We start from the raw sequence: 27,936 nt of genomic DNA, 5'->3' as shown, positions 1-27,936 counted from the left end.
ACTGGCGGTTGCGGAAGGAAGCGCTTTCGTCAAATGCGGCCGAAAACTAACATTTTGTGTGTTGGGAGAAAAGCCGAACGCGAATTCTGCCGTGCTCCTACATTAGATGAGCGCCAACGGCCATACCATGATGAATACACCGGTTCTCGTCCGATCACCGAAGTTAAGCATCATCGGGCCCGGCTAGTACTTGGATGGGTGACCGCCTGGGAAACCCGGGTGCTGTTGGCTCCCTTCCTGTTTTTTTTTTGTTATGTCGCCATCCCAATTTTCAAACTACCTTTCTGTTGTGACAAAGATGCTTCCTTAAGCCTTTTAAACTACTGTAATGGTACGAAAATGCAGTAATTAACTCTGTTTGAGGGAGAATGTGCTAACCAAGTTTGCCAAGAAGACTTTGAAAACGACAAAACAGTACGAATCGGCAGATGATTTCTGAAATACGTCACCGCCTATTGTTGTGTAGGAGTGTAGAGTTCCCAATTTGATTTGTAACCACGAATTTATTCCTTAGTCGTCTCGTCTCGTCTCGTCTCGTCCCGCAGACGTTTGTCGTGCTTGCGCTGTCATATGGACCACGACCCGAGCGGCAGCGAGCGGCAGTCGAGCAAAGTCGGGACAAGTCGGGACGGGGACAGGGACAGGGATAGGAATGGTGCGAATGCACTGCAAACTACGCAGACACCTGGTGTGAGGCGAGGCGAGGCGAGGCGAGGCGAGGCGAGGAAGCCCACATCGCTACCAGTGGGCCCTCCAGCACGACACTGCCACACCCCGCACAGGCCTTCCGCTGAACACCAGGGACAAGATGCGTCCTCCGCTAGAGTCGAAGGCTGCACGCGCCCAGCGAATGACGGGGTGCAACGAACAGCAGTGCGTCTCACACACGCGGCGGTGCGCCCGCCAATTCGGCCGTCACTCTGCTGGGACGCCGGGCGCGCCTCCCCGCGCCGTCCTCGAGGAACTGGCGGTTGCGGAAGGAAGCGCTTTCGTCAAATGCGGCCGAAAACTAACATTTTGTGTGTTGGGAGAAAAGCCGAACGAGAATTCTGCCGTGCTCCTACATTAGATGAGCGCCAACGGCCATACCATGATGAATACACCGGTTCTCGTCCAATCACCGAAGTTAAGCATCATCGGGCACGGCTAGTACTTGGATGGGTGACCGCCTGGGAAACCCGGGTGCTGTTGGCTCCCTTCCTGTTTTTTTTTTGTTATGTCGCCAGCCCAATTTTCAAAGTACCTTTCTGTTGTGACAAAGATGCTTCCTTAAGCCTTTTAAACTACTGTAATGGTACGAAAATGCAGTAATTAACTCAGTTTGAGGGAGAATGTGCTAACCAAGTTTGCCAAGAAGACTTTGAAAACGACAAAACAGTACGAATCGGCAGGTGATTTCTGAAATACGTCACCGCCTATTGTTGTGTAGGAGTGTAGAGTTCCAAATTTGATTTGTATAAACGAATTTATTCCTTAGTCGTCTCGACTCGTCTCGTCTCGTGTCGTCCCGCAGAAGTTTGTCGTGCTTGGGCTGTCATATGGACCACGACCCCAGCGGCAGCGAGCGGCAGTCGAGCAAAGTCGGGACAAGTCGGGACGGGGACAGGGACAGGTATAGGAATGGTGCGAATGCATTGCAAACTACGCAGACACCTGGTGTGAGGCGAGGCGAGGCGTGGCGAGGCGAGGCGAGGAAGCCCACATCGCTACCAGTGGGCCCTCCAGCACGACACTGCCACACCCCGCACAGGCCTTCCGCTGAACACCAGGGACAAGATGCGTCCTCCGCTAGTGTCGAAGGCTGCACGCGCCCAGCGAATGACAGGGGGTGCAACGAACAGCAGTGCGTCTCACACACGCGGCGGTGCGCCCGCCAATTCGGCCGTCACTCTGCTGGGACGCCGGGCGCGCCTCCCCGCGCCGTCCTCGAGGAACTGGCGGTTGCGGAAGGAAGCGCTTTCGTCAAATGCGGCCGAAAACTAACATTTTGTGTGTTGGGAGAAAAGCCGAACGAGAATTCAGCCGTGCTCCTACATTAGATGAGCGCCAACGGCCATACCATGATGAATACACCGGTTCTCGTCCGATCACCGAAGTTAAGCATCATCGGGCACGGCTAGTACTTGGATGGGTGACCGCCTGGGAAACCCGGGTGCTGTTGGCTCCCTTCCTGTTTTTTTTTTGTTATGTCGCCAGCCCAATTTTCAAACTACCTTTCTGTTGTGACAAAGATGCTTCCTTAAGCCTTTTAAACTACTGTAATGGTACGAAAATGCAGTAATTAACTCAGTTTGAGGGAGAATGTGCTAACCAAGTTTGCCAAGAAGACTTTGAAAACGACAAAACAGTACGAATCGGCAGGTGATTTCTGAAATACGTCACCGCCTATTGTTGTGTAGGAGTGTAGAGTTCCAAATTTGATTTGTAAAAACGAATTTATTCCTTAGTCGTCTCGACTCGTCTCGTCTCGTGTCGTCCCGCAGAAGTTTGTCGTGCTTGGGCTGTCATATGGACCACGACCCCAGCGGCAGCGAGCGGCAGTCGAGCAAAGTCGGGACAAGTCGGGACGGGGACAGGGACAGGTATAGGAATGGTGCGAATGCATTGCAAACTACGCAGACACCTGGTGTGAGGCGAGGCGAGGCGTGGCGAGGCGAGGCGAGGAAGCCCACATCGCTACCAGTGGGCCCTCCAGCACGACACTGCCACACCCCGCACAGGCCTTCCGCTGAACACCAGGGACAAGATGCGTCCTCCGCTAGTGTCGAAGGCTGCACGCGCCCAGCGAATGACAGGGGGTGCAACGAGCAGCAGTGCGTCTCACACACGCGGCGGTGCGCCCGCCAATTCGGCCGTCACTCTGCTGGAACGCCGGGCGCGCCTCCCCGCGCCGTCCTCGAGGAACTGGCGGTTGCGGAAGGAAGCGCTTTCGTCAAATGCGGCCGAAAACTAACATTTTGTGTGTTGGGAGAAAAGCCGAACGCGAATTCTGCCGTGCTCCTACATTAGATGAGCGCCAACGGCCATACCATGATGAATACACCGGTTCTCGTCCGATCACCGAAGTTAAGCATCATCGGGCCCGGCTAGTACTTGGATGGGTGACCGCCTGGGAAACCCGGGTGCTGTTGGCTCCCTTCCTGTTTTTTTTTTGTTATGTCGCCATCCCAATTTTCAAACTACCTTTCTGTTGTGACAAAGATGCTTCCTTAAGCCTTTTAAACTACTGTAATGGTACGAAAATGCAGTAATTAACTCTGTTTGAGGGAGAATGTGCTAACCAAGTTTGCCAAGAAGACTTTGAAAACGACAAAACAGTACGAATCGGCAGATGATTTCTGAAATACGTCACCGCCTATTGTTGTGTAGGAGTGTAGAGTTCCCAATTTGATTTGTAACCACGAATTTATTCCTTAGTCGTCTCGTCTCGTCTCGTCTCGTCCCGCAGACGTTTGTCGTGCTTGCGCTGTCATATGGACCACGACCCGAGCGGCAGCGAGCGGCAGTCGAGCAAAGTCGGGACAAGTCGGGACGGGGACAGGGACAGGGATAGGAATGGTGCGAATGCACTGCAAACTACGCAGACACCTGGTGTGAGGCGAGGCGAGGCGAGGCGAGGCGAGGCGAGGAAGCCCACATCGCTACCAGTGGGCCCTCCAGCACGACACTGCCACACCCCGCACAGGCCTTCCGCTGAACACCAGGGACAAGATGCGTCCTCCGCTAGAGTCGAAGGCTGCACGCGCCCAGCGAATGACAGGGGGTGCAACGAACAGCAGTGCGTCTCACACACGCGGCGGTGCGCCCGCCAATTCGGCCGTCACTCTGCTGGGACGCCGGGCGCGCCTCCCCGCGCCGTCCTCGAGGAACTGGCGGTTGCGGAAGGAAGCGCTTTCGTCAAATGCGGCCGAAAACTAACATTTTGTGTGTTGGGAGAAAAGCCGAACGAGAATTCTGCCGTGCTCCTACATTAGATGAGCGCCAACGGCCATACCATGATGAATACACCGGTTCTCGTCCAATCACCGAAGTTAAGCATCATCGGGCACGGCTAGTACTTGGATGGGTGACCGCCTGGGAAACCCGGGTGCTGTTGGCTCCCTTCCTGTTTTTTTTTTGTTATGTCGCCAGCCCAATTTTCAAAGTACCTTTCTGTTGTGACAAAGATGCTTCCTTAAGCCTTTTAAACTACTGTAATGGTACGAAAATGCAGTAATTAACTCAGTTTGAGGGAGAATGTGCTAACCAAGTTTGCCAAGAAGACTTTGAAAACGACAAAACAGTACGAATCGGCAGGTGATTTCTGAAATACGTCACCGCCTATTGTTGTGTAGGAGTGTAGAGTTCCAAATTTGATTTGTATAAACGAATTTATTCCTTAGTCGTCTCGACTCGTCTCGTCTCGTGTCGTCCCGCAGAAGTTTGTCGTGCTTGGGCTGTCATATGGACCACGACCCCAGCGGCAGCGAGCGGCAGTCGAGCAAAGTCGGGACAAGTCGGGACGGGGACAGGGACAGGTATAGGAATGGTGCGAATGCATTGCAAACTACGCAGACACCTGGTGTGAGGCGAGGCGAGGCGTGGCGAGGCGAGGCGAGGAAGCCCACATCGCTACCAGTGGGCCCTCCAGCACGACACTGCCACACCCCGCACAGGCCTTCCGCTGAACACCAGGGACAAGATGCGTCCTCCGCTAGTGTCGAAGGCTGCACGCGCCCAGCGAATGACAGGGGGTGCAACGAACAGCAGTGCGTCTCACACACGCGGCGGTGCGCCCGCCAATTCGGCCGTCACTCTGCTGGGACGCCGGGCGCGCCTCCCCGCGCCGTCCTCGAGGAACTGGCGGTTGCGGAAGGAAGCGCTTTCGTCAAATGCGGCCGAAAACTAACATTTTGTGTGTTGGGAGAAAAGCCGAACGAGAATTCAGCCGTGCTCCTACATTAGATGAGCGCCAACGGCCATACCATGATGAATACACCGGTTCTCGTCCGATCACCGAAGTTAAGCATCATCGGGCACGGCTAGTACTTGGATGGGTGACCGCCTGGGAAACCCGGGTGCTGTTGGCTCCCTTCCTGTTTTTTTTTTTGTTATGTCGCCAGCCCAATTTTCAAACTACCTTTCTGTTGTGACAAAGATGCTTCCTTAAGCCTTTTAAACTACTGTAATGGTACGAAAATGCAGTAATTAACTCAGTTTGAGGGAGAATGTGCTAACCAAGTTTGCCAAGAAGACTTTGAAAACGACAAAACAGTACGAATCGGCAGGTGATTTCTGAAATACGTCACCGCCTATTGTTGTGTAGGAGTGTAGAGTTCCAAATTTGATTTGTAAAAACGAATTTATTCCTTAGTCGTCTCGACTCGTCTCGTCTCGTGTCGTCCCGCAGAAGTTTGTCGTGCTTGCGCTGTCATATGGACCACGACCCCAGCGGCAGCGAGCGGCAGTCGAGCAAAGTCGGGACAAGTCGGGACGGGGACAGGGACAGGTATAGGAATGGTGCGAATGCATTGCAAACTACGCAGACACCTGGTGTGAGGCGAGGCGAGGCGTGGCGAGGCGAGGCGAGGAAGCCCACATCGCTACCAGTGGGCCCTCCAGCACGACACTGCCACACCCCGCACAGGCCTTCCGCTGAACACCAGGGACAAGATGCGTCCTCCGCTAGTGTCGAAGGCTGCACGCGCCCAGCGAATGACAGGGGGTGCAACGAGCAGCAGTGCGTCTCACACACGCGGCGGTGCGCCCGCCAATTCGGCCGTCACTCTGCTGGAACGCCGGGCGCGCCTCCCCGCGCCGTCCTCGAGGAACTGGCGGTTGCGGAAGGAAGCGCTTTCGTCAAATGCGGCCGAAAACTAACATTTTGTGTGTTGGGAGAAAAGCCGAACGCGAATTCTGCCGTGCTCCTACATTAGATGAGCGCCAACGGCCATACCATGATGAATACACCGGTTCTCGTCCGATCACCGAAGTTAAGCATCATCGGGCCCGGCTAGTACTTGGATGGGTGACCGCCTGGGAAACCCGGGTGCTGTTGGCTCCCTTCCTGTTTTTTTTTTGTTATGTCGCCATCCCAATTTTCAAACTACCTTTCTGTTGTGACAAAGATGCTTCCTTAAGCCTTTTAAACTACTGTAATGGTACGAAAATGCAGTAATTAACTCTGTTTGAGGGAGAATGTGCTAACCAAGTTTGCCAAGAAGACTTTGAAAACGACAAAACAGTACGAATCGGCAGATGATTTCTGAAATACGTCACCGCCTATTGTTGTGTAGGAGTGTAGAGTTCCCAATTTGATTTGTAACCACGAATTTATTCCTTAGTCGTCTCGTCTCGTCTCGTCTCGTCTCGTCTCGTCCCGCAGACGTTTGTCGTGCTTGCGCTGTCATATGGACCACGACCCGAGCGGCAGCGAATGGCAGTCGAGCAAAGTCGGGACAAGTCGGGACGGGGACAGGGACAGGGATAGGAATGGTGCGAATGCACTGCAAACTACGCAGACACCTGGTGTGAGGCGAGGCGAGGCGAGGCGAGGCGAGGCGAGGAAGCCCACATCGCTACCAGTGGGCCCTCCAGCACGACACTGCCACACCCCGCACAGGCCTTCCGCTGAACACCAGGGACAAGATGCGTCCTCCGCTAGTGTCGAAGGCTGCACGCGCCCAGCGAATGACAGGGGGTGCAACGAACAGCAGTGCGTCTCACACACGCGGCGGTGCGCCCGCCAATTCGGCCGTCACTCTGCTGGGACGCCGGGCGCGCCTCCCCGCGCCGTCCTCGAGGAACTGGCGGTTGCGGAAGGAAGCGCTTTCGTCAAATGCGGCCGAAAACTAACATTTTGTGTGTTGGGAGAAAAGCCGAACGAGAATTCAGCCGTGCTCCTACATTAGATGAGCGCCAACGGCCATACCATGATGAATACACCGGTTCTCGTCCGATCACCGAAGTTAAGCATCATCGGGCACGGCTAGTACTTGGATGGGTGACCGCCTGGGAAACCCGGGTGCTGTTGGCTCCCTTCCTGTTTTTTTTTTGTTATGTCGCCAGCCCAATTTTCAAACTACCTTTCTGTTGTGACAAAGATGCTTCCTTAAGCCTTTTAAACTACTGTAATGGTACGAAAATGCAGTAATTAACTCAGTTTGAGGGAGAATGTGCTAACCAAGTTTGCCAAGAAGACTTTGACAACGACAAAACAGTACGAATCGGCAGGTGATTTCTGAAATACGTCACCGCCTATTGTTGTGTAGGAGTGTAGAGTTCCAAATTTGATTTGTAAAAACGAATTTATTCCTTAGTCGTCTCGACTCGTCTCGTCTCGTCTCGTCCCGCAGAAGTTTGTCGTGCTTGGGCTGTCATATGGACCACGACCCCAGCGGCAGCGAGCGGCAGTCGAGCAAAGTCGGGACAAGTCGGGACGGGGACAGGGACAGGTATAGGAATGGTGCGAATGCATTGCAAACTACGCAGACACCTGGTGTGAGGCGAGGCGAGGCGTGGCGAGGCGAGGCGAGGAAGCCCACATCGCTACCAGTGGGCCCTCCAGCACGACACTGCCACACCCCGCACAGGCCTTCCGCTGAACACCAGGGACAAGATGCGTCCTCCGCTAGTGTCGAAGGCTGCACGCGCCCAGCGAATGACAGGGGGTGCAACGAGCAGCAGTGCGTCTCACACACGCGGCGGTGCGCCCGCCAATTCGGCCGTCACTCTGCTGGAACGCCGGGCGCGCCTCCCCGCGCCGTCCTCGAGGAACTGGCGGTTGCGGAAGGAAGCGCTTTCGTCAAATGCGGCCGAAAACTAACATTTTGTGTGTTGGGAGAAAAGCCGAACGCGAATTCTGCCGTGCTCCTACATTAGATGAGCGCCAACGGCCATACCATGATGAATACACCGGTTCTCGTCCGATCACCGAAGTTAAGCATCATCGGGCCCGGCTAGTACTTGGATGGGTGACCGCCTGGGAAACCCGGGTGCTGTTGGCTCCCTTCCTGTTTTTTTTTTTTTTTGTTATGTCGCCATCCCAATTTTCAAACTACCTTTCTGTTGTGACAAAGATGCTTCCTTAAGCCTTTTAAACTACTGTAATGGTACGAAAATGCAGTAATTAACTCTGTTTGAGGGAGAATGTGCTAACCAAGTTTGCCAAGAAGACTTTGAAAACGACAAAACAGTACGAATCGGCAGATGATTTCTGAAATACGTCACCGCCTATTGTTGTGTAGGAGTGTAGAGTTCCCAATTTGATTTGTAACCACGAATTTATTCCTTAGTCGTCTCGTCTCGTCTCGTCTCGTCTCGTCCCGCAGACGTTTGTCGTGCTTGCGCTGTCATATGGACCACGACCCGAGCGGCAGCGAGCGGCAGTCGAGCAAAGTCGGGACAAGTCGGGACGGGGACAGGGACAGGGATAGGAATGGTGCGAATGCACTGCAAACTACGCAGACACCTGGTGTGAGGCGAGGCGAGGCGAGGCGAGGCGAGGCGAGGAAGCCCACATCGCTACCAGTGGGCCCTCCAGCACGACACTGCCACACCCCGCACAGGCCTTCCGCTGAACACCAGGGACAAGATGCGTCCTCCGCTAGTGTCGAAGGCTGCACGCGCCCAGCGAATGACAGGGGGTGCAACGAACAGCAGTGCGTCTCACACACGCGGCGGTGCGCCCGCCAATTCGGCCGTCACTCTGCTGGGACGCCGGGCGCGCCTCCCCGCGCCGTCCTCGAGGAACTGGCGGTTGCGGAAGGAAGCGCTTTCGTCAAATGCGGCCGAAAACTAACATTTTGTGTGTTGGGAGAAAAGCCGAACGAGAATTCAGCCGTGCTCCTACATTAGATGAGCGCCAACGGCCATACCATGATGAATACACCGGTTCTCGTCCGATCACCGAAGTTAAGCATCATCGGGCACGGCTAGTACTTGGATGGGTGACCGCCTGGGAAACCCGGGTGCTGTTGGCTCCCTTCCTGTTTTTTTTTTGTTATGTCGCCAGCCCAATTTTCAAACTACCTTTCTGTTGTGACAAAGATGCTTCCTTAAGCCTTTTAAACTACTGTAATGGTACGAAAATGCAGTAATTAACTCAGTTTGAGGGAGAATGTGCTAACCAAGTTTGCCAAGAAGACTTTGACAACGACAAAACAGTACGAATCGGCAGGTGATTTCTGAAATACGTCACCGCCTATTGTTGTGTAGGAGTGTAGAGTTCCAAATTTGATTTGTAAAAACGAATTTATTCCTTAGTCGTCTCGACTCGTCTCGTCTCGTCTCGTCCCGCAGAAGTTTGTCGTGCTTGGGCTGTCATATGGACCACGACCCCAGCGGCAGCGAGCGGCAGTCGAGCAAAGTCGGGACAAGTCGGGACGGGGACAGGGACAGGTATAGGAATGGTGCGAATGCATTGCAAACTACGCAGACACCTGGTGTGAGGCGAGGCGAGGCGTGGCGAGGCGAGGCGAGGAAGCCCACATCGCTACCAGTGGGCCCTCCAGCACGACACTGCCACACCCCGCACAGGCCTTCCGCTGAACACCAGGGACAAGATGCGTCCTCCGCTAGTGTCGAAGGCTGCACGCGCCCAGCGAATGACAGGGGGTGCAACGAGCAGCAGTGCGTCTCACACACGCGGCGGTGCGCCCGCCAATTCGGCCGTCACTCTGCTGGAACGCCGGGCGCGCCTCCCCGCGCCGTCCTCGAGGAACTGGCGGTTGCGGAAGGAAGCGCTTTCGTCAAATGCGGCCGAAAACTAACATTTTGTGTGTTGGGAGAAAAGCCGAACGCGAATTCTGCCGTGCTCCTACATTAGATGAGCGCCAACGGCCATACCATGATGAATACACCGGTTCTCGTCCGATCACCGAAGTTAAGCATCATCGGGCCCGGCTAGTACTTGGATGGGTGACCGCCTGGGAAACCCGGGTGCTGTTGGCTCCCTTCCCGTTTTTTTTTTTGTTATGTCGCCATCCCAATTTTCAAACTACCTTTCTGTTGTGACAAAGATGCTTCCTTAAGCCTTTTAAACTACTGTAATGGTACGAAAATGCAGTAATTAACTCTGTTTGAGGGAGAATGTGCTAACAAAGTTTGCCAAGAAGACTTTGAAAACGACAAAACAGTACGAATCGGCAGATGATTTCTGAAATACGTCACCGCCTATTGTTGTGTAGGAGTGTAGAGTTCCCAATTTGATTTGTAACCACGAATTTATTCCTTAGTCGTCTCGTCTCGTCTCGTCTCGTCTCGTCCCGCAGACGTTTGTCGTGCTTGCGCTGTCATATGGACCACGACCCGAGCGGCAGCGAGCGGCAGTCGAGCAAAGTCGGGACAAGTCGGGACGGGGACAGGGACAGGGATAGGAATGGTGCGAATGCACTGCAAACTACGCAGACACCTGGTGTGAGGCGAGGCGAGGCGAGGCGAGGCGAGGCGAGGAAGCCCACATCGCTACCAGTGGGCCCTCCAGCACGACACTGCCACACCCCGCACAGGCCTTCCGCTGAACACCAGGGACAAGATGCGTCCTCCGCTTGTGTCAAAGGCTGCACGCGCCCAGCGAATGACAGGGGGTGCAACGAGCAGCAGTGCGTCTCACACACGCGGCGGTGCGCCCGCCAATTCGGCCGTCACTCTGCTGGGACGCCGGGCGCGCCTTCCCGCGCCGTCCTCGAGGAACTGGCGGTTGCGGAAGGAAGCGCTTTCGTCAAATGCGGCCGAAAACTAACATTTTGTGTGTTGGGAGAAAAGCCGACCGAGAATTCTGCCGTGCTCCTACATTAGATGAGCGCCAACGGCCATACCATGATGAATACACCGGTTCTCGTCCGATCACCGAAGTTAAGCATCATCGGGCCCGTCTAGTACTTGGATGGGTGACCGCCTGGGAAACCCGGGTGCTGTTGGCTCCCTTCCTGTTTTTTTTTTTTTGTTATGTCGCCAGCCCAATTTTCAAACTACCTTTCTGTTGTGACAAAGATGCTTCCTTAAGCCTTTTAAACTACTGTAATGGTACGAAAATGCAGTAATTAACTCTGTTTGAGGGAGAATGTGCTAACCAAGTTTGCCAAGAAGACTTTGAAAACGACAAAACAGTACGAATCGGCAGATGATTTCTGAAATACGTCACCGCCTATTGTTGTGTAGGAGTGTAGAGTTCCCAATTTGATTTGTAACCACGAATTTATTCCTTAGTCGTCTCGTCTCGTCTCGTCTCGTCTCGTCCCGCAGACGTTTGTCGTGCTTGCGCTGTCATATGGACCACGACCCGAGCGGCAGCGAGCGGCAGTCGAGCAAAGTCGGGACAAGTCGGGACGGGGACAGGGACAGGGATAGGAATGGTGCGAATGCACTGCAAACTACGCAGACACCTGGTGTGAGGCGAGGCGAGGCGAGGCGAGGCGAGGCGAGGAAGCCCACATCGCTACCAGTGGGCCCTCCAGCACGACACTGCCACACCCCGCACAGGCCTTCCGCTGAACACCAGGGACAAGATGCGTCCTCCGCTAGTGTCGAAGGCTGCACGCGCCCAGCGAATGACAGGGGGTGCAACGAACAGCAGTGCGTCTCACACACGCGGCGGTGCGCCCGCCAATTCGGCCGTCACTCTGCTGGGACGCCGGGCGCGCCTCCCCGCGCCGTCCTCGAGGAACTGGCGGTTGCGGAAGGAAGCGCTTTCGTCAAATGCGGCCGAAAACTAACATTTTGTGTGTTTGGAGAAAAGCCGAACGAGAATTCAGCCGTGCTCCTACATTAGATGAGCGCCAACGGCCATACCATGATGAATACACCGGTTCTCGTCCGATCACCGAAGTTAAGCATCATCGGGCACGGCTAGTACTTGGATGGGTGACCGCCTGGGAAACCCGGGTGCTGTTGGCTCCCTTCCTGTTTTTTTTTTGTTATGTCGCCAGCCCAATTTTCAAACTACCTTTCTGTTGTGACAAAGATGCTTCCTTAAGCCTTTTAAACTACTGTAATGGTACGAAAATGCAGTAATTAACTCAGTTTGAGGGAGAATGTGCTAACCAAGTTTGCCAAGAAGACTTTGACAACGACAAAACAGTACGAATCGGCAGGTGATTTCTGAAATACGTCACCGCCTATTGTTGTGTAGGAGTGTAGAGTTCCAAATTTGATTTGTAAAAACGAATTTATTCCTTAGTCGTCTCGACTCGTCTCGTCTCGTCTCGTCCCGCAGAAGTTTGTCGTGCTTGGGCTGTCATATGGACCACGACCCCAGCGGCAGCGAGCGGCAGTCGAGCAAAGTCGGGACAAGTCGGGACGGGGACAGGGACAGGTATAGGAATGGTGCGAATGCATTGCAAACTACGCAGACACCTGGTGTGAGGCGAGGCGAGGCGTGGCGAGGCGAGGCGAGGAAGCCCACATCGCTACCAGTGGGCCCTCCAGCACGACACTGCCACACCCCGCACAGGCCTTCCGCTGAACACCAGGGACAAGATGCGTCCTCCGCTAGTGTCGAAGGCTGCACGCGCCCAGCGAATGACAGGGGGTGCAACGAGCAGCAGTGCGTCTCACACACGCGGCGGTGCGCCCGCCAATTCGGCCGTCACTCTGCTGGAACGCCGGGCGCGCCTCCCCGCGCCGTCCTCGAGGAACTGGCGGTTGCGGAAGGAAGCGCTTTCGTCAAATGCGGCCGAAAACTAACATTTTGTGTGTTGGGAGAAAAGCCGAACGCGAATTCTGCCGTGCTCCTACATTAGATGAGCGCCAACGGCCATACCATGATGAATACACCGGTTCTCGTCCGATCACCGAAGTTAAGCATCATCGGGCCCGGCTAGTACTTGGATGGGTGACCGCCTGGGAAACCCGGGTGCTGTTGGCTCCCTTCCCGTTTTTTTTTTTGTTATGTCGCCATCCCAATTTTCAAACTACCTTTCTGTTGTGACAAAGATGCTTCCTTAAGCCTTTTAAACTACTGTAATGGTACGAAAATGCAGTAATTAACTCTGTTTGAGGGAGAATGTGCTAACAAAGTTTGCCAAGAAGACTTTGAAAACGACAAAACAGTACGAATCGGCAGATGATTTCTGAAATACGTCACCGCCTATTGTTGTGTAGGAGTGTAGAGTTCCCAATTTGATTTGTAACCACGAATTTATTCCTTAGTCGTCTCGTCTCGTCTCGTCTCGTCTCGTCCCGCAGACGTTTGTCGTGCTTGCGCTGTCATATGGACCACGACCCGAGCGGCAGCGAGCGGCAGTCGAGCAAAGTCGGGACAAGTCGGGACGGGGACAGGGACAGGGATAGGAATGGTGCGAATGCACTGCAAACTACGCAGACACCTGGTGTGAGGCGAGGCGAGGCGAGGCGAGGCGAGGCGAGGAAGCCCACATCGCTACCAGTGGGCCCTCCAGCACGACACTGCCACACCCCGCACAGGCCTTCCGCTGAACACCAGGGACAAGATGCGTCCTCCGCTTGTGTCAAAGGCTGCACGCGCCCAGCGAATGACAGGGGGTGCAACGAGCAGCAGTGCGTCTCACACACGCGGCGGTGCGCCCGCCAATTCGGCCGTCACTCTGCTGGGACGCCGGGCGCGCCTTCCCGCGCCGTCCTCGAGGAACTGGCGGTTGCGGAAGGAAGCGCTTTCGTCAAATGCGGCCGAAAACTAACATTTTGTGTGTTGGGAGAAAAGCCGACCGAGAATTCTGCCGTGCTCCTACATTAGATGAGCGCCAACGGCCATACCATGATGAATACACCGGTTCTCGTCCGATCACCGAAGTTAAGCATCATCGGGCCCGTCTAGTACTTGGATGGGTGACCGCCTGGGAAACCCGGGTGCTGTTGGCTCCCTTCCTGTTTTTTTTTTTTTGTTATGTCGCCAGCCCAATTTTCAAACTACCTTTCTGTTGTGACAAAGATGCTTCCTTAAGCCTTTTAAACTACTGTAATGGTACGAAAATGCAGTAATTAACTCTGTTTGAGGGAGAATGTGCTAACCAAGTTTGCCAAGAAGACTTTGAAAACGACAAAACAGTACGAATCGGCAGATGATTTCTGAAATACGTCACCGCCTATTGTTGTGTAGGAGTGTAGAGTTCCCAATTTGATTTGTAACCACGAATTTATTCCTTAGTCGTCTCGTCTCGTCTCGTCTCGTCTCGTCCCGCAGACGTTTGTCGTGCTTGCGCTGTCATATGGACCACGACCCGAGCGGCAGCGAGCGGCAGTCGAGCAAAGTCGGGACAAGTCGGGACGGGGACAGGGACAGGGATAGGAATGGTGCGAATGCACTGCAAACTACGCAGACACCTGGTGTGAGGCGAGGCGAGGCGAGGCGAGGCGAGGCGAGGAAGCCCACATCGCTACCAGTGGGCCCTCCAGCACGACACTGCCACACCCCGCACAGGCCTTCCGCTGAACACCAGGGACAAGATGCGTCCTCCGCTTGTGTCAAAGGCTGCACGCGCCCAGCGAATGACAGGGGGTGCAACGAGCAGCAGTGCGTCTCACACACGCGGCGGTGCGCCCGCCAATTCGGCCGTCACTCTGCTGGGACGCCGGGCGCGCCTTCCCGCGCCGTCCTCGAGGAACTGGCGGTTGCGGAAGGAAGCGCTTTCGTCAAATGCGGCCGAAAACTAACATTTTGTGTGTTGGGAGAAAAGCCGACCGAGAATTCTGCCGTGCTCCTACATTAGATGAGCGCCAACGGCCATACCATGATGAATACACCGGTTCTCGTCCGATCACCGAAGTTAAGCATCATCGGGCCCGTCTAGTACTTGGATGGGTGACCGCCTGGGAAACCCGGGTGCTGTTGGCTCCCTTCCTGTTTTTTTTTTTTTGTTATGTCGCCAGCCCAATTTTCAAACTACCTTTCTGTTGTGACAAAGATGCTTCCTTAAGCCTTTTAAACTACTGTAATGGTACGAAAATGCAGTAATTAACTCTGTTTGAGGGAGAATGTGCTAACCAAGTTTGCCAAGAAGACTTTGAAAACGACAAAACAGTACGAATCGGCAGATGATTTCTGAAATACGTCACCGCCTATTGTTGTGTAGGAGTGTAGAGTTCCAAATTTGATTTGTAACCACGAACTTATTCCTTAGTCGTCTCGTCTCGTCTCGTCTCGTCCCGCAGACGTTTGTCGTGCTTGCGCTGTCATATGGACCACGACCCGAGCGGCAGCGAGCGGCAGTCGAGCAAAGTCGGGACAAGTCGGGACGGGGACAGGGACAGGGATAGGAATGGTGCGAATGCACTGCAAACTACGCAGACACCTGGTGTGAGGCGAGGCGAGGCGAGGCGAGGCGAGGCGAGGAAGCCCACATCGCTACCAGTGGGCCCTCCAGCACGACACTGTTACACCCCGCACAGGCCTTCCGCTGAACACCAGGGACAAGATGCGTCCTCCGCTTGTGTCAAAGGCTGCACGCGCCCAGCGAATGACAGGGGGTGCAACGAGCAGCAGTGCGTCTCACACACGCGGCGGTGCGCCCGCCAATTCGGCCGTCACTCTGCTGGGACGCCGGGCGCGCCTCCCCGCGCCGTCCTCGAGGAACTGGCGGTTGCGGAAGGAAGCGCTTTCGTCAAATGCGGCCGAAAACTAACATTTTGTGTGTTGGGAGAAAAGCCGAACGAGAATTCTGCCGTGCTCCTACATTAGATGAGCGCCAACGGCCATACCATGATGAATACACCGGTTCTCGTCCGATCACCGAAGTTAAGCATCATCGGGCACGGCTAGTACTTGGATGGGTGACCGCCTGGGAAACCCGGGTGCTGTTGGCTCCGTTCCTGTTTTTTTTTTGTTATGTCGCCAGCCCAATTTTCAAACTACCTTTCTGTTGTGACAAGGATGCTTCCTTAAGCCTTTTAAACTACTGTAATGGTACGAAAATGCAGTAATTAACTCAGTTTGAGGGAGAATGTGCTAACCAAGTTTGCCAAGAAGACTTTGAAAACGACAAAACAGTACGAATCGGCAGGTGATTTCTGAAATACGTCACCGCCTATTGTTGTGTAGGAGTGTAGAGTTCCAAATTTGATTTGTAAAAACGAATTTATTCCTTAGTCGTCTCGACTCGTCTCGTCTCGTCTCGTCCCGCAGAAGTTTGTCGTGCTTGCGCTGTCATATGGACCACGACCCCAGCGGCAGCGAGCGGCAGTCGAGCAAAGTCGGGACAAGTCGGGACGGGGACAGGGACAGGTATAGGAATGGTGCGAATGCATTGCAAACTACGCAGACACCTGGTGTGAGGCGAGGCGAGGCGTGGCGAGGCGAGGCGAGGAAGCCCACATCGCTACCAGTGGGCCCTCCAGCACGACACTGCCACACCCCGCACAGGCCCTCCGCTGAACACCAGGGACAAGATGCGTCCTCCGCTAGTGTCGAAGGCTGCACGCGCCCAGCGAATGACAGGGGGTGCAACGAGCAGCAGTGCGTCTCACACACGCGGCGGTGCGCCCGCCAATTCGGCCGTCACTCTGCTGGGACGCCGGGCGCGCCTCCCCGCGCCGTCCTTGAGGAACTGGCGGTTGCGGAAGGAAGCGCTTTCGTCAAATGCGGCCGAAAACTAACATTTTGTGTGTTGGGAGAAAAGCCGAACGCGAATTCTGCCGTGCTCCTACATTAGATGAGCGCCAACGGCCATACCATGATGAATACACCGGTTCTCGTCCGATCACCGAAGTTAAGCATCATCGGGCCCGTCTAGTACTTGGATGGGTGACCGCCTGGGAAACCTGGGTGCTGTTGGCTCCCTTCCTGTTTTTTTTTTTTTGTTATGTCGCCAGCCCAATTTTCAAACTACCTTTCTGTTGTGACAAAGATGCTTCCTTAAGCCTTTTAAACTACTGTAATGGTACGAAAATGCAGTAATTAACTCAGTTTGAGGGAGAATGTGCTAACCAAGTTTGCCAAGAAGACTTTGAAAACGACAAAACAGTACGAATCGGCAGATGATTTCTGAAATACGTCACCGCCTATTGTTGTGTAGGAGTGTAGAGTTCCAAATTTGATTTGTAACCACGAATTTATTCCTTAGTCGTCTCGTCTCGTCTCGTCTCGTCTCGTCCCGCAGACGTTTGTCGTGCTTGCGCTGTCATATGGACCACGACCCGAGCGGCAGCGAGCGGCAGTCGAGCAAAGTCGGGACAAGTCGGGACGGGGACAGGGACAGGGATAGGAATGGTGCGAATGCACTGCAAACTACGCAGACACCTGGTGTGAGGCGAGGCGAGGCGAGGCGAGGCGAGGCGAGGAAGCCCACATCGCTACCAGTGGGCCCTCCAGCACGACACTGTTACACCCCGCACAGGCCTTCCGCTGAACACCAGGGACAAGATGCGTCCTCCGCTTGTGTCAAAGGCTGCACGCGCCCAGCGAATGACAGGGGGTGCAACGAGCAGCAGTGCGTCTCACACACGCGGCGGTGCGCCCGCCAATTCGGCCGTCACTCTGCTGGGACGCCGGGCGCGCCTCCCCGCGCCGTCCTCGAGGAACTGGCGGTTGCGGAAGGAAGCGCTTTCGTCAAATGCGGCCGAAAACTAACATTTTGTGTGTTGGGAGAAAAGCCGAACGAGAATTCTGCCGTGCTCCTACATTAGATGAGCGCCAACGGCCATACCATGATGAATACACCGGTTCTCGTCCGATCACCGAAGTTAAGCATCATCGGGCACGGCTAGTACTTGGATGGGTGACCGCCTGGGAAACCCGGGTGCTGTTGGCTCCGTTCCTGTTTTTTTTTTGTTATGTCGCCAGCCCAATTTTCAAACTACCTTTCTGTTGTGACAAGGATGCTTCCTTAAGCCTTTTAAACTACTGTAATGGTACAAAAATGCAGTAATTAACTCAGTTTGAGGGAGAATGTGCTAACCAAGTTTGCCAAGAAGACTTTGAAAACGACAAAACAGTACGAATCGGCAGGTGATTTCTGAAATACGTCACCGCCTATTGTTGTGTAGGAGTGTAGAGTTCCAAATTTGATTTGTAAAAACGAATTTATTCCTTAGTCGTCTCGACTCGTCTCGTCTCGTCTCGTCCCGCAGAAGTTTGTCGTGCTTGCGCTGTCATATGGACCACGACCCCAGCGGCAGCGAGCGGCAGTCGAGCAAAGTCGGGACAAGTCGGGACGGGGACAGGGACAGGTATAGGAATGGTGCGAATGCATTGCAAACTACGCAGACACCTGGTGTGAGGCGAGGCGAGGCGTGGCGAGGCGAGGCGAGGAAGCCCACATCGCTACCAGTGGGCCCTCCAGCACGACACTGCCACACCCCGCACAGGCCCTCCGCTGAACACCAGGGACAAGATGCGTCCTCCGCTAGTGTCGAAGGCTGCACGCGCCCAGCGAATGACAGGGGGTGCAACGAGCAGCAGTGCGTCTCACACACGCGGCGGTGCGCCCGCCAATTCGGCCGTCACTCTGCTGGGACGCCGGGCGCGCCTCCCCGCGCCGTCCTTGAGGAACTGGCGGTTGCGGAAGGAAGCGCTTTCGTCAAATGCGGCCGAAAACTAACATTTTGTGTGTTGGGAGAAAAGCCGAACGCGAATTCTGCCGTGCTCCTACATTAGATGAGCGCCAACGGCCATACCATGATGAATACACCGGTTCTCGTCCGATCACCGAAGTTAAGCATCATCGGGCCCGTCTAGTACTTGGATGGGTGACCGCCTGGGAAACCTGGGTGCTGTTGGCTCCCTTCCTGTTTTTTTTTTTTGTTATGTCGCCAGCCCAATTTTCAAACTACCTTTCTGTTGTGACAAAGATGCTTCCTTAAGCCTTTTAAACTACTGTAATGGTACGAAAATGCAGTAATTAACTCAGTTTGAGGGAGAATGTGCTAACCAAGTTTGCCAAGAAGACTTTGAAAACGACAAAACAGTACGAATCGGCAGATGATTTCTGAAATACGTCACCGCCTATTGTTGTGTAGGAGTGTAGAGTTCCAAATTTGATTTGTAACCACGAATTTATTCCTTAGTCGTCTCGTCTCGTCTCGTCTCGTCTCGTCCCGCAGACGTTTGTCGTGCTTGCGCTGTCATATGGACCACGACCCGAGCGGCAGCGAGCGGCAGTCGAGCAAAGTCGGGACAAGTCGGGACGGGGACAGGGACAGGGATAGGAATGGTGCGAATGCACTGCAAACTACGCAGACACCTGGTGTGAGGCGAGGCGAGGCGAGGCGAGGCGAGGCGAGGAAGCCCACATCGCTACCAGTGGGCCCTCCAGCACGACACTGTTACACCCCGCACAGGCCTTCCGCTGAACACCAGGGACAAGATGCGTCCTCCGCTTGTGTCAAAGGCTGCACGCGCCCAGCGAATGACAGGGGGTGCAACGAGCAGCAGTGCGTCTCACACACGCGGCGGTGCGCCCGCCAATTCGGCCGTCACTCTGCTGGGACGCCGGGCGCGCCTCCCCGCGCCGTCCTCGAGGAACTGGCGGTTGCGGAAGGAAGCGCTTTCGTCAAATGCGGCCGAAAACTAACATTTTGTGTGTTGGGAGAAAAGCCGAACGAGAATTCTGCCGTGCTCCTACATTAGATGAGCGCCAACGGCCATACCATGATGAATACACCGGTTCTCGTCCGATCACCGAAGTTAAGCACAATCGGGCACGGCTAGTACTTGGATGGGTGACCGCCTGGGAAACCCGGGTGCTGTTGGCTCCGTTCCTGTTTTTTTTTTGTTATGTCGCCAGCCCAATTTTCAAACTACCTTTCTGTTGTGACAAGGATGCTTCCTTAAGCCTTTTAAACTACTGTAATGGTACGAAAATGCAGTAATTAACTCAGTTTGAGGGAGAATGTGCTAACCAAGTTTGCCAAGAAGACTTTGAAAACGACAAAACAGTACGAATCGGCAGGTGATTTCTGAAATACGTCACCGCCTATTGTTGTGTAGGAGTGTAGAGTTCCAAATTTGATTTGTAAAAACGAATTTATTCCTTAGTCGTCTCGACTCGTCTCGTCTCGTCTCGTCCCGCAGAAGTTTGTCGTGCTTGCGCTGTCATATGGACCACGACCCCAGCGGCAGCGAGCGGCAGTCGAGCAAAGTCGGGACAAGTCGGGACGGGGACAGGGACAGGTATAGGAATGGTGCGAATGCATTGCAAACTACGCAGACACCTGGTGTGAGGCGAGGCGAGGCGTGGCGAGGCGAGGCGAGGAAGCCCACATGGCTACCAGTGGGCCCTCCAGCACGACACTGCCACACCCCGCACAGGCCTTCCGCTGAACACCAGGGACAAGATGCGTCCTCCGCTAGTGTCGAAGGCTGCACGCGCCCAGCGAATGACAGGGGGTGCAACGAGCAGCAGTGCGTCTCACACACGCGGCGGTGCGCCCGCCAATTCGGCCGTCACTCTGCTGGGACGCCGGGCGCGCCTCCCCGCGCCGTCCTCGAGGAACTGGCGGTTGCGGAAGGAAGCGCTTTCGTCAAATGCGGCCGAAAACTAACATTTTGTGTGTTGGGAGAAAAGCCGAACGCGAATTCTGCCGTGCTCCTACATTAGATGAGCGCCAACGGCCATACCATGATGAATACACCGGTTCTCGTCCGATCACCGAAGTTAAGCATCATCGGGCCCATCTAGTACTTGGATGGGTGACCGCCTGGGAAACCTGGGTGCTGTTGGCTCCCTTCCTGTTTTTTTTTTTTGTTATGTCGCCAGCCCAATTTTCAAACTACCTTTCTGTTGTGACAAAGATGCTTCCTTAAGCCTTTTAAACTACTGTAATGGTACGAAAATGCAGTAATTAACTCAGTTTGAGGGAGAATGTGCTAACCAAGATTGCCAAAAAGACTTTGAAAACGACAAAACAGTACGAATCGGCAGGTGATTTCTGAAATACGTCACCGCCTATTGTTGTGTAGGAGTGTAGAGTTCCAAATTTGATTTGTAACCACGAATTTATTCCTTAGTCGTCTCGTCTCGTCTCGTCTCGTCTCGTCTCGTCCCGCAGACGTTTGTCGTGCTTGCGCTGTCATATGGACCACGACCCGAGCGGCAGCGAGCGGCAGTCGAGCAAAGTCGGGACAAGTCGGGACGGGGACAGGGACAGGGACAGGAATGGTGCGAATGCACTGCAAACTACGCAGACACCTGGTGTGAGGCGAGGCGAGGCGAGGCGAGGCGAGGAAGCCCACATCGCTACCAGTGGGCCCTCCAGCACGACACTGCCACACCCCGCACAGGCCTTCCGCTGAACACCAGGGACAAGATGCGTCCTCCGCTTGTGTCAAAGGCTGCACGCGCCCAGCGAATGACAGGGGGTGCAACGAGCAGCAGTGCGTCTCACACACGCGGCGGTGCGCCCGCCAATTCGGCCGTCACTCTGCTGGGACGCCGGGTGCGCCTTCCCGCGCCGTCCTCGAGGAACTGGCGGTTTTGGAAGGAAGCGCTTTCGTCAAATGCGGCCGAAAACTAACATTTTGTGTGTTGGGAGAAAAGCCGAACGAGAATTCTGCCGTGCTCCTACATTAGATGAGCGCCAACGGCCATACCATGATGAATACACCGGTTCTCGTCCGATCACCGAAGTTAAGCATCATCGGGCCCGTCTAGTACTTGGATGGGTGACCGCCTGGGAAACCCGGGTGCTGTTGGCTCCCTTCCTGTTTTTTTTTTTTTGTTATGTCGCCAGCCCAATTTTCAAACTACCTTTCTGTTGTGACAAAGATGCTTCCTTAAGCCTTTTAAACTACTGTAATGGTACGAAAATGCAGTAATTAACTCTGTTTGAGGGAGAATGTGCTAACCAAGTTTGCCAAGAAGACTTTGAAAACGACAAAACAGTACGAATCGGCAGATGATTTCTGAAATACGTCACCGCCTATTGTTGTGTAGGAGTGTAGAGTTCCAAATTTGATTTGTAACCACGAATTTATTCCTTAGTCGTCTCGTCTCGTCTCGTCCCGCAGACGTTTGTCGTGCTTGCGCTGTCATATGGACTACGACCCGAGCGGCAGCGAGCGGCAGTCGAGCAAAGTCGGGACAAGTCGGGACGGGGACAGGGACAGGGATAGGAATGGTGCGAATGCACTGCAAACTTACGCAGACACCTGGTGTGAGGCGAGGCGAGGCGAGGCGAGGCGAGGAAGCCCACATCGCTACCAGTGGGCCCTCCAGCACGACACTGCCACACCCCGCACAGGCCCTCCGCTGAACACCAGGGACAAGATGCGTCCTCCGCTAGTGTCGAAGGCTGCACGCGCCCAGCGAATGACAGGGGGTGCAACGAGCAGCAGTGCGTCTCACACACGCGGCGGTGCGCCCGCCAATTCGGCCGTCACTCTGCTGGGACGCCGGGCGCGCCTCCCCGCGCCGTCCTCGAGGAACTGGCGGTTGCGGAAGGAAGCGCTTTCGTCAAATGCGGCCGAAAACTAACATTTTGTGTGTTGGGAGAAAAGCCGAACGCGAATTCTGCCGTGCTCCTACATTAGATGAGCGCCAACGGCCATACCATGATGAATACACCGGTTCTCGTCCGATCACCGAAGTTAAGCATCATCGGGCCCGTCTAGTACTTGGATGGGTGACCGCCTGGGAAACCCGGGTGCTGTTGGCTCCCTTCCTGTTTTTTTTTTTTTGTTATGTCGCCAGCCCAATTTTCAAACTACCTTTCTGTTGTGACAAAGATGCTTCCTTAAGCCTTTTAAACTACTGTAATGGTACGAAAATGCAGTAATTAACTCTGTTTGAGGGAGAATGTGCTAACCAAGTTTGCCAAGAAGACTTTGAAAACGACAAAACAGTACGAATCGGCAGATGATTTCTGAAATACGTCACCGCCTATTGTTGTGTAGGAGTGTAGAGTTCCAAATTTGATTTGTAACCACGAATTTATTCCTTAGTCGTCTCGTCTCGTCTCGTCTCGTCTCGTCCCGCAGACGTTTGTCGTGCTTGCGCTGTCATATGGACCACGACCCGAGCGGCAGCGAGCGGCAGTCGAGCAAAGTCGGGACAAGTCGGGACGGGGACAGGGACAGGGATAGGAATGGTGCGAATGCACTGCAAACTACGCAGACACCTGGTGTGAGGCGAGGCGAGGCGAGGCGAGGAAGCCCACATCGCTACCAGTGGGCCCTCCAGCACGACACTGTTACACCCCCACAGGCCTTCCGCTGAACACCAGGGACAAGATGCGTCCTCCGCTTGTGTCAAAGGCTGCACGCGCCCAGCGAATGACAGGGGGTGCAACGAGCAGCAGTGCGTCTCACACACGCGGCGGTGCGCCCGCCAATTCGGCCGTCACTCTGCTGGGACGCCGGGCGCGCCTCCCCGCGCCGTCCTCGAGGAACTGGCGGTTGCGGAAGGAAGCGCTTTCGTCAAATGCGGCCGAAAACTAACATTTTGTGTGTTGGGAGAAAAGCCGAACGAGAATTCTGCCGTGCTCCTACATTAGATGAGCGCCAACGGCCATACCATGATGAATACACCGGTTCTCGTCCGATCACCGAAGTTAAGCATCATCGGGCACGGCTAGTACTTGGATGGGTGACCGCCTGGGAAACCCGGGTGCTGTTGGCTCCGTTCCTGTTTTTTTTTTGTTATGTCGCCAGCCCAATTTTCAAACTACCTTTCTGTTGTGACAAGGATGCTTCCTTAAGCCTTTTAAACTACTGTAATGGTACGAAAATGCAGTAATTAACTCAGTTTGAGGGAGAATGTGCTAACCAAGTTTGCCAAGAAGACTTTGAAAACGACAAAACAGTACGAATCGGCAGGTGATTTCTGAAATACGTCACCGCCTATTGTTGTGTAGGAGTGTAGAGTTCCAAATTTGATTTGTAAAAACGAATTTATTCCTTAGTCGTCTCGACTCGTCTCGTCTCGTCTCGTCCCGCAGAAGTTTGTCGTGCTTGCGCTGTCATATGGACCACGACCCCAGCGGCAGCGAGCGGCAGTCGAGCAAAGTCGGGACAAGTCGGGACGGGGACAGGGACAGGTATAGGAATGGTGCGAATGCATTGCAAACTACGCAGACACCTGGTGTGAGGCGAGGCGAGGCGTGGCGAGGCGAGGCGAGGAAGCCCACATCGCTACCAGTGGGCCCTCCAGCACGACACTGCCACACCCCGCACAGGCCTTCCGCTGAACACCAGGGACAAGATGCGTCCTCCGCTAGTGTCGAAGGCTGCACGCGCCCAGCGAATGACAGGGGGTGCAACGAGCAGCAGTGCGTCTCACACACGCGGCGGTGCGCCCGCCAATTCGGCCGTCACTCTGCTGGGACGCCGGGCGCGCCTCCCCGCGCCGTTCTCGAGGAACTGGCGGTTGCGGAAGGAAGCGCTTTCGTCAAATGCGGCCGAAAACTAACATTTTGTGTGTTGGGAGAAAAGCCGAACGCGAATTCTGCCGTGCTCCTACATTAGATGAGCGCCAACGGCCATACCATGATGAATACACCGGTTCTCGTCCGATCACCGAAGTTAAGCATCATCGGGCCCGTCTAGTACTTGGATGGGTGACCGCCTGGGAAACCCGGGTGCTGTTGGCTCCCTTCCTGTTTTTTTTTTTTTGTTATGTCGCCAGCCCAATTTTCAAACTACCTTTCTGTTGTGACAAAGATGCTTCCTTAAGCCTTTTAAACTACTGTAATGGTACGAAAATGCAGTAATTAACTCAGTTTGAGGGAGAATGTGCTAACCAAGTTTGCCAAAAAGACTTTGAAAACGACAAAACAGTACGAATCGGCAGATGATTTCTGAAATACGTCACCGCCTATTGTTGTGTAGGAGTGTAGAGTTCCAAATTTGATTTGTAACCACGAATTTATTCCTTAGTCGTCTCGTCTCGTCTCGTCCCGCAGACGTTTGTCGTGCTTGCGCTGTCATATGGACTACGACCCGAGCGGCAGCGAGCGGCAGTCGAGCAAAGTCGGGACAAGTCGGGACGGGGACAGGGACAGGGATAGGAATGGTGCGAATGCACTGCAAACTTACGCAGACACCTGGTGTGAGGCGAGGCGAGGCGAGGCGAGGCGAGGAAGCCCACATCGCTACCAGTGGGCCCTCCAGCACGACACTGCCACACCCCGCACAGGCCCTCCTCTGAACACCAGGGACAAGATGCGTCCTCCGCTAGTGTCGAAGGCTGCACGCGCCCAGCGAATGACAGGGGGTGCAACGAGCAGCAGTGCGTCTCACACACGCGGCGGTGCGCCCGCCAATTCGGCCGTCACTCTGCTGGGACGCCGGGCGCGCCTCCCCGCGCCGTCCTCGAGGAACTGGCGGTTGCGGAAGGAAGCGCTTTCGTCAAATGCGGCCGAAAACTAACATTTTGTGTGTTGGGAGAAAAGCCGAACGCGAATTCTGCCGTGCTCCTACATTAGATGAGCGCCAACGGCCATACCATGATGAATACACCGGTTCTCGTCCGATCACCGAAGTTAAGCATCATCGGGCCCGGCTAGTACTTGGATGGGTGACCGCCTGGGAAACCCGGGAGCTGTTGGCTCCCTTCCTGTTTTTTTTTTTTGTTATGTCGCCATCCCAAATTTCAAACTACCTTTCTGTTGTGACAAAGATGCTTCCTTAAGCCTTTTAAACTACTGTAATGGTACGAAAATGAAGTAATTAACTCAGTTTGAGGGAGAATGTGCTAACCAAGTTTGCCAAAAAGACTTTGAAAACGACAAAACAGTACGAATCGGCAGGTGATTTCTGAAATACGTCACCGCCTATTGTTGTGTAGGAGTGTAGAGTTCCAAATTTGATTTGTAACCACGAATTTATTCCTTAGTCGTCTCGTCTCGTCTCGTCTCGTCTCGTCCCGCAGACGTTTGTCGTGCTTGCGCTGTCATATGGACCACGACCCGAGCGGCAGCGAGCGGCAGTCGAGCAAAGTCGGGACAAGTCGGGACGGGGACAGGGACAGGGACAGGAATGGTGCGAATGCACTGCAAACTACGCAGACACCTGGTGTGAGGCGAGGCGAGGCGAGGCGAGGCGAGGCGAGGAAGCCCACATCGCTACCAGTGGGCCCTCCAGCACGACACTGCCACACCCCGCACAGGCCTTCCGCTGAACACCAGGGACAAGATGCGTCCTCCGCTTGTGTCAAAGGCTGCACGCGCCCAGCGAATGACAGGGGGTGCAACGAGCAGCAGTGCGTCTCACACACGCGGCGGTGCGCCCGCCAATTCGGCCGTCACTCTGCTGGGACGCCGGGCGCGCCTTCCCGCGCCGTCCTCGAGGAACTGGCGGTTGCGGAAGGAAGCGCTTTCGTCAAATGCGGCCGAAAACTAACATTTTGTGTGTTGGGAGAAAAGCCGAACGAGAATTCTGCCGTGCTCCTACATTAGATGAGCGCCAACGGCCATACCATGATGAATACACCGGTTCTCGTCCGATCACCGAAGTTAAGCATCATCGGGCCCGTCTAGTACTTGGATGGGTGACCGCCTGGGAAACCCGGGTGCTGTTGGCTCCCTTCCTGTTTTTTTTTTTTGTTATGTCGCCAGCCCAATTTTCAAACTACCTTTCTGTTGTGACAAAGATGCTTCCTTAAGCCTTTTAAACTACTGTAATGGTACGAAAATGCAGTAATTAACTCTGTTTGAGGGAGAATGTGCTAACCAAGTTTGCCAAGAAGACTTTGAAAACGACAAAACAGTACGAATCGGCAGATGATTTCTGAAATACGTCACCGCCTATTGTTGTGTAGGAGTGTAGAGTTCCAAATTTGATTTGTAACCACGAATTTATTCCTTAGTCGTCTCGTCTCGTCTCGTCCCGCAGACGTTTGTCGTGCTTGCGCTGTCATATGGACTACGACCCGAGCGGCAGCGAGCGGCAGTCGAGCAAAGTCGGGACAAGTCGGGACGGGGACAGGGACAGGGATAGGAATGGTGCGAATGCACTGCAAACTTACGCAGACACCTGGTGTGAGGCGAGGCGAGGCGAGGCGAGGCGAGGAAGCCCACATCGCTACCAGTGGGCCCTCCAGCACGACACTGCCACACCCCGCACAGGCCCTCCTCTGAACACCAGGGACAAGATGCGTCCTCCGCTAGTGTCGAAGGCTGCACGCGCCCAGCGAATGACAGGGGGTGCAACGAGCAGCAGTGCGTCTCACACACGCGGCGGTGCGCCCGCCAATTCGGCCGTCACTCTGCTGGGACGCCGGGCGCGCCTCCCCGCGCCGTCCTCGAGGAACTGGCGGTTGCGGAAGGAAGCGCTTTCGTCAAATGCGGCCGAAAACTAACATTTTGTGTGTTGGGAGAAAAGCCGAACGCGAATTCTGCCGTGCTCCTACATTAGATGAGCGCCAACGGCCATACCATGATGAATACACCGGTTCTCGTCCGATCACCGAAGTTAAGCATCATCGGGCCCGGCTAGTACTTGGATGGGTGACCGCCTGGGAAACCCGGGTGCTGTTGGCTCCCTTCCTGTTTTTTTTTTTTGTTATGTCGCCATCCCAAATTTCAAACTACCTTTCTGTTGTGACAAAGATGCTTCCTTAAGCCTTTTAAACTACTGTAATGGTACGAAAATGAAGTAATTAACTCAGTTTGAGGGAGAATGTGCTAACCAAGTTTGCCAAAAAGACTTTGAAAACGACAAAACAGTACGAATCGGCAGGTGATTTCTGAAATACGTCACCGCCTATTGTTGTGTAGGAGTGTAGAGTTCCAAATTTGATTTGTAACCACGAATTTATTCCTTAGTCGTCTCGTCTCGTCTCGTCTCGTCTCGTCCCGCAGACGTTTGTCGTGCTTGCGCTGTCATATGGACCACGACCCGAGCGGCAGCGAGCGGCAGTCGAGCAAAGTCGGGACAAGTCGGGACGGGGACAGGGACAGGGACAGGAATGGTGCGAATGCACTGCAAACTACGCAGACACCTGGTGTGAGGCGAGGCGAGGCGAGGCGAGGCGAGGCGAGGAAGCCCACATCGCTACCAGTGGGCCCTCCAGCACGACACTGCCACACCCCGCACAGGCCTTCCGCTGAACA

At 54.5% G+C, this 27,936-nt stretch overlaps 29 non-coding genes across 29 annotated transcripts; all 29 read left to right on the top strand.

Moving 5' to 3' along the window:
* Positions 1 to 112: 112 nt before the first annotated feature.
* LOC126088863 (5S ribosomal RNA) lies at positions 113 to 231 on the top strand. Its single transcript, XR_007520212.1, has one exon. It is a non-coding gene; the product is annotated as a 5S ribosomal RNA (ribosomal RNA).
* Positions 232 to 1,075: 844 nt separating this feature from the next.
* Positions 1,076 to 1,194, top strand: LOC126089432 (5S ribosomal RNA). Its single transcript, XR_007520758.1, has one exon. It is a non-coding gene; the product is annotated as a 5S ribosomal RNA (ribosomal RNA).
* An 851-nt stretch (positions 1,195 to 2,045) lies between these two features.
* On the top strand, positions 2,046 to 2,164 carry LOC126089228 (5S ribosomal RNA). The gene has a single exon (XR_007520562.1). It is a non-coding gene; the product is annotated as a 5S ribosomal RNA (ribosomal RNA).
* An 851-nt stretch (positions 2,165 to 3,015) lies between these two features.
* On the top strand, positions 3,016 to 3,134 carry LOC126088861 (5S ribosomal RNA). Its single transcript, XR_007520210.1, has one exon. It is a non-coding gene; the product is annotated as a 5S ribosomal RNA (ribosomal RNA).
* An 846-nt stretch (positions 3,135 to 3,980) lies between these two features.
* On the top strand, positions 3,981 to 4,099 carry LOC126089431 (5S ribosomal RNA). Its single transcript, XR_007520757.1, has one exon. It is a non-coding gene; the product is annotated as a 5S ribosomal RNA (ribosomal RNA).
* Positions 4,100 to 4,950: 851 nt separating this feature from the next.
* LOC126089227 (5S ribosomal RNA) lies at positions 4,951 to 5,069 on the top strand. Its single transcript, XR_007520561.1, has one exon. It is a non-coding gene; the product is annotated as a 5S ribosomal RNA (ribosomal RNA).
* Positions 5,070 to 5,921: 852 nt separating this feature from the next.
* Positions 5,922 to 6,040, top strand: LOC126088860 (5S ribosomal RNA). The gene has a single exon (XR_007520209.1). It is a non-coding gene; the product is annotated as a 5S ribosomal RNA (ribosomal RNA).
* An 856-nt stretch (positions 6,041 to 6,896) lies between these two features.
* LOC126089226 (5S ribosomal RNA) lies at positions 6,897 to 7,015 on the top strand. The gene has a single exon (XR_007520560.1). It is a non-coding gene; the product is annotated as a 5S ribosomal RNA (ribosomal RNA).
* Positions 7,016 to 7,866: 851 nt separating this feature from the next.
* LOC126088859 (5S ribosomal RNA) lies at positions 7,867 to 7,985 on the top strand. Its single transcript, XR_007520208.1, has one exon. It is a non-coding gene; the product is annotated as a 5S ribosomal RNA (ribosomal RNA).
* Positions 7,986 to 8,841: 856 nt separating this feature from the next.
* On the top strand, positions 8,842 to 8,960 carry LOC126089224 (5S ribosomal RNA). The gene has a single exon (XR_007520558.1). It is a non-coding gene; the product is annotated as a 5S ribosomal RNA (ribosomal RNA).
* Positions 8,961 to 9,811: 851 nt separating this feature from the next.
* On the top strand, positions 9,812 to 9,930 carry LOC126088858 (5S ribosomal RNA). The gene has a single exon (XR_007520207.1). It is a non-coding gene; the product is annotated as a 5S ribosomal RNA (ribosomal RNA).
* Positions 9,931 to 10,782: 852 nt separating this feature from the next.
* On the top strand, positions 10,783 to 10,901 carry LOC126089135 (5S ribosomal RNA). Its single transcript, XR_007520474.1, has one exon. It is a non-coding gene; the product is annotated as a 5S ribosomal RNA (ribosomal RNA).
* An 854-nt stretch (positions 10,902 to 11,755) lies between these two features.
* LOC126089223 (5S ribosomal RNA) lies at positions 11,756 to 11,874 on the top strand. Its single transcript, XR_007520557.1, has one exon. It is a non-coding gene; the product is annotated as a 5S ribosomal RNA (ribosomal RNA).
* An 851-nt stretch (positions 11,875 to 12,725) lies between these two features.
* On the top strand, positions 12,726 to 12,844 carry LOC126088857 (5S ribosomal RNA). The gene has a single exon (XR_007520206.1). It is a non-coding gene; the product is annotated as a 5S ribosomal RNA (ribosomal RNA).
* An 852-nt stretch (positions 12,845 to 13,696) lies between these two features.
* LOC126089134 (5S ribosomal RNA) lies at positions 13,697 to 13,815 on the top strand. The gene has a single exon (XR_007520473.1). It is a non-coding gene; the product is annotated as a 5S ribosomal RNA (ribosomal RNA).
* An 854-nt stretch (positions 13,816 to 14,669) lies between these two features.
* Positions 14,670 to 14,788, top strand: LOC126089133 (5S ribosomal RNA). Its single transcript, XR_007520472.1, has one exon. It is a non-coding gene; the product is annotated as a 5S ribosomal RNA (ribosomal RNA).
* An 849-nt stretch (positions 14,789 to 15,637) lies between these two features.
* LOC126089222 (5S ribosomal RNA) lies at positions 15,638 to 15,756 on the top strand. Its single transcript, XR_007520556.1, has one exon. It is a non-coding gene; the product is annotated as a 5S ribosomal RNA (ribosomal RNA).
* An 851-nt stretch (positions 15,757 to 16,607) lies between these two features.
* On the top strand, positions 16,608 to 16,726 carry LOC126089210 (5S ribosomal RNA). The gene has a single exon (XR_007520545.1). It is a non-coding gene; the product is annotated as a 5S ribosomal RNA (ribosomal RNA).
* An 854-nt stretch (positions 16,727 to 17,580) lies between these two features.
* Positions 17,581 to 17,699, top strand: LOC126089221 (5S ribosomal RNA). The gene has a single exon (XR_007520555.1). It is a non-coding gene; the product is annotated as a 5S ribosomal RNA (ribosomal RNA).
* An 851-nt stretch (positions 17,700 to 18,550) lies between these two features.
* LOC126089209 (5S ribosomal RNA) lies at positions 18,551 to 18,669 on the top strand. The gene has a single exon (XR_007520544.1). It is a non-coding gene; the product is annotated as a 5S ribosomal RNA (ribosomal RNA).
* Positions 18,670 to 19,522: 853 nt separating this feature from the next.
* LOC126089469 (5S ribosomal RNA) lies at positions 19,523 to 19,641 on the top strand. Its single transcript, XR_007520792.1, has one exon. It is a non-coding gene; the product is annotated as a 5S ribosomal RNA (ribosomal RNA).
* An 851-nt stretch (positions 19,642 to 20,492) lies between these two features.
* On the top strand, positions 20,493 to 20,611 carry LOC126089185 (5S ribosomal RNA). Its single transcript, XR_007520521.1, has one exon. It is a non-coding gene; the product is annotated as a 5S ribosomal RNA (ribosomal RNA).
* An 853-nt stretch (positions 20,612 to 21,464) lies between these two features.
* Positions 21,465 to 21,583, top strand: LOC126089132 (5S ribosomal RNA). The gene has a single exon (XR_007520471.1). It is a non-coding gene; the product is annotated as a 5S ribosomal RNA (ribosomal RNA).
* Positions 21,584 to 22,423: 840 nt separating this feature from the next.
* Positions 22,424 to 22,542, top strand: LOC126089130 (5S ribosomal RNA). Its single transcript, XR_007520469.1, has one exon. It is a non-coding gene; the product is annotated as a 5S ribosomal RNA (ribosomal RNA).
* Positions 22,543 to 23,385: 843 nt separating this feature from the next.
* LOC126089220 (5S ribosomal RNA) lies at positions 23,386 to 23,504 on the top strand. Its single transcript, XR_007520554.1, has one exon. It is a non-coding gene; the product is annotated as a 5S ribosomal RNA (ribosomal RNA).
* An 851-nt stretch (positions 23,505 to 24,355) lies between these two features.
* Positions 24,356 to 24,474, top strand: LOC126089128 (5S ribosomal RNA). Its single transcript, XR_007520468.1, has one exon. It is a non-coding gene; the product is annotated as a 5S ribosomal RNA (ribosomal RNA).
* An 840-nt stretch (positions 24,475 to 25,314) lies between these two features.
* LOC126089136 (5S ribosomal RNA) lies at positions 25,315 to 25,433 on the top strand. The gene has a single exon (XR_007520475.1). It is a non-coding gene; the product is annotated as a 5S ribosomal RNA (ribosomal RNA).
* Positions 25,434 to 26,286: 853 nt separating this feature from the next.
* On the top strand, positions 26,287 to 26,405 carry LOC126089127 (5S ribosomal RNA). The gene has a single exon (XR_007520467.1). It is a non-coding gene; the product is annotated as a 5S ribosomal RNA (ribosomal RNA).
* Positions 26,406 to 27,244: 839 nt separating this feature from the next.
* On the top strand, positions 27,245 to 27,363 carry LOC126088856 (5S ribosomal RNA). Its single transcript, XR_007520205.1, has one exon. It is a non-coding gene; the product is annotated as a 5S ribosomal RNA (ribosomal RNA).
* Positions 27,364 to 27,936: the final 573 nt, after the last annotated feature.

This window comes from Schistocerca cancellata, chromosome 6 (assembly GCF_023864275.1).
Source record: "Schistocerca cancellata isolate TAMUIC-IGC-003103 chromosome 6, iqSchCanc2.1, whole genome shotgun sequence".
In the NCBI taxonomy this organism is placed as follows: Eukaryota; Metazoa; Arthropoda; class Insecta; order Orthoptera; family Acrididae; genus Schistocerca; species Schistocerca cancellata.
This window is presented reverse-complemented; position numbering and strand designations above follow the sequence as displayed.